Here is a 2,650-nt window from a genome sequence, read left to right on the forward strand (position 1 = left end):
GCAGGCCCCGCCGCGCCCCGCGTCCCGGGGAGCCCAGGCTTACCTCGGCGCGGGCGCCGCCGCTCTGTCCCGGGCCGGGGCGCGGCGCTGGCGGCCCTGCGGCGCGGAGGGCGGGCGGAGGGAGAGCCGCGGCAGGGCCGCTCGGCCGGAGGGCTGGATTCCTTCACTGCCTCAACTCCGCGCCGCCAGCCAGCCCCGCGCAGGGACACTCCCGCCCGCGCAGCCGCCCCCGCCCCGCGGCCGCCCGCCCCTCCGTGTCACTCACCGGGAGCACACACCCCGCCGGCGCCCCTCGCTCCGGCTCGCACACACGCCGCCGATCACGCCTCCCTGGGTTTTGTATCGGCTCACACGCACGTTCTGACACGGATCCCGTCCCTCCACGCGCCCTCCCTAGCTCCGCTCCCACCCCACTTTCTGGAAGCATCCCCTGTGCTGCTTCCGCACTTTGCTGCCTTGCCCCGCAGCCAACCTCCACCCCTTCCCCTCCGATCCTCCACCTCCCCTAAGCTGCCCACCGTTACCCAGACGCGGGTCGCCACCCGCGCGGGGAGCAGGAGGATCGTTCTTTCCTACCCAGGAAGACGAACTTTGCTGCCCCGGAGCCGTCTGCAAAGGCGAGAGGCTTCTCCCGGTGGAAGGTAGTTAATGCTTTCTGAGGGTGAGCCAAGCTCCAGTGTAAACAAAGATAGCTTATTCGGAAATGCCGCGGAAAATCAGGCCCCCGGATGAACGCTGGGACTCAGCCCAACCTTTGAAACCAGACTAGAGAGAAGTGTCCAGCCTCCCCGCCTTCCCCGCGGCTCACACGCGGGGTTCTAGCCGTGCGTGATCACCCACCGAGCCGCCCCAAGAAGCCCCGTGGCATCGGCCCGTGCTGTTCCTGCCTGGGAGTGAGGCAGTCGGGAGAGTAAAGGCAATCATTATTCATGATGGACGCACTTTAGATCGCACACCTCTTCCAGAGGCAGCAGAGGGAAATGCAGGCTGCTCTCAGGTTTGTTTTTGAAGGGTAACTTCCCAGCCGCCTTCTCTCTGGGCAGTAACTGTTTTCTCAGCAGTCAGATACCCCTCTTAAGTTCAGAACAGCAGGATTGTATTCCATTTCAGGAAGTCGTTATTTAAAACGAATTACACTTTCAGGTAACATTGGGCTCTACCCTACATCATACCCCAGTTGACAAAGCCCGCTCTGGCGATAGGAAGTAACTCACTTTGTTACCTGACAGGGAGTTTTCCTCCTACCTCGTAGGCTGGATTGATGACTAGGTGCTTTAATATTTGATCCAGTCCTTCAGGTAGGTATGGCTTTTGTCCACCTTTTTGCAAACAAAGATGGGAGATGAAAATGTTAAATAATTTTGCCTAAGTTTTCACCTAGTAAACAGAAGAAGAATTTGAACCCAGTCTGGCCTCACCTTGCCGCAGAAGGGAAAAACCAGCTTCTGTACAAGTCGAGGACAAACGCCATCCTGTTGCTTATTGAGTTTAGAAGAATTAATTAGTAACTTGGGACAATGCGACTTGGAGTGGGGTGCACGCACATTTCAGATCGTCTTGCATAGTAAGCCATTTAAGTTTGGAGCGAGGGTTCCCCCCTGACTAGAATTCGAAAACAAGTAATACATTATTGCTTCCCTAAGGATGGGCTTTGGAAATAGCACTGAACTCAGGTTTCATTCCTTTCTTCTACCACTTCATAACCTTCCCGGGACTCGAAATCCAACTTGCTTACTGAAGTCTGACAGAAAAATGCTTTCAAGACCAGAGGGATGAAAGGGTTTTCAGAAGCCAGACCTAGCCTTTTCATATTTGAGGGTGGCTTTCCAGTAAGTCATACCTATAATAATAACTGCTTTGTGGGCCAAGAGCAGAGAAGTCAAAGCGTGGAACTGATGAAAAAAACAACAACATAGCAACAGTTACTGTAGGACCAAGGGGACTGCAGCTGATCTCCAGTGAGGTGGAGATGCAGGCCTTGATAGGGCAAGAATATGATAACCTTAAGGAAACAATGGTATCTTTCAGGAGTTAGACATGGCCCTCGCAAAACAAATCAGACTCCTGTAAGTGTTACAGACAGTTTCAAATCAGTCTCAGGCCTTCCATTGCTCAAATTATTGTACTCTGGGAAAAGTAAAATGTTAAGTTTCTGGAATCAAGGGTTAAAAGCACTTACTGAAATGTAAGTAAAAGCTTTCCTTCCATATTAAATAACAAGGCTTATTTTGATGAGTCAAGCATAAATGGTTTTCTTAAATCATATAAAATAGATTCCTACTGTTATGACACGAAGATGTGAAAAGCCAAATAGAATGTGAAAGAGACATTTGTGTTTTTAAGTAGATGTTGGAAAATTGAAAAGTACATTGTTTGAATTTATAACCAGGGGGTTTATGTCAATATGACTCTCTTGTTCAGAATTATTTTGTAAGATTAAAATCCATGAATCACATTTTACTGTTTCTGTTTGATTGATTGTTTTTGTTTATTTGAGACAAGGTTTCTTTGTGTGGCCTTGGCTGTCCTGGACTCCCTTTGTAGACCAGGCTGTCCATCTGCCTGCATCAGCCTCCCTGAGTGCTGGGATTAAAGGTGTGTCACCATGCAAGGCTCTGTTTTGTTTTGTTTTGTTTTAAACTAAATTTAA

General features: G+C 50.5%; 1 protein-coding gene across 3 annotated transcripts in view; it reads right to left on the reverse strand.

Annotated features, from left to right (window-relative positions):
• The window catches only part of Spats2l (spermatogenesis associated serine rich 2 like), a 165,848-nt gene extending 165,205 nt beyond the window's left edge, over nt 1-643 (reverse strand). The window contains exon 1 of one of the 3 annotated variants that reach the window (XM_055616711.1): nt 577-643. The gene's annotated coding sequence lies outside the window, so the exon portion shown is untranslated. Of the gene's footprint in view, nt 1-43; nt 86-265; nt 337-576 lie in introns of those variants that run through there. The other 2 variants (XM_055616709.1, XM_055616710.1) reach the window with 2 other exon arrangements.
• Between the last annotated feature and the right edge of the window lie 2,007 nt (nt 644-2,650).

Source organism: Psammomys obesus, unplaced genomic scaffold, assembly GCF_907164565.1.
Source record: "Psammomys obesus unplaced genomic scaffold, mPsaObe1.curated_primary_1811, whole genome shotgun sequence".
Lineage (NCBI taxonomy): Eukaryota > Metazoa > Chordata > Mammalia > Rodentia > Muridae > Psammomys > Psammomys obesus.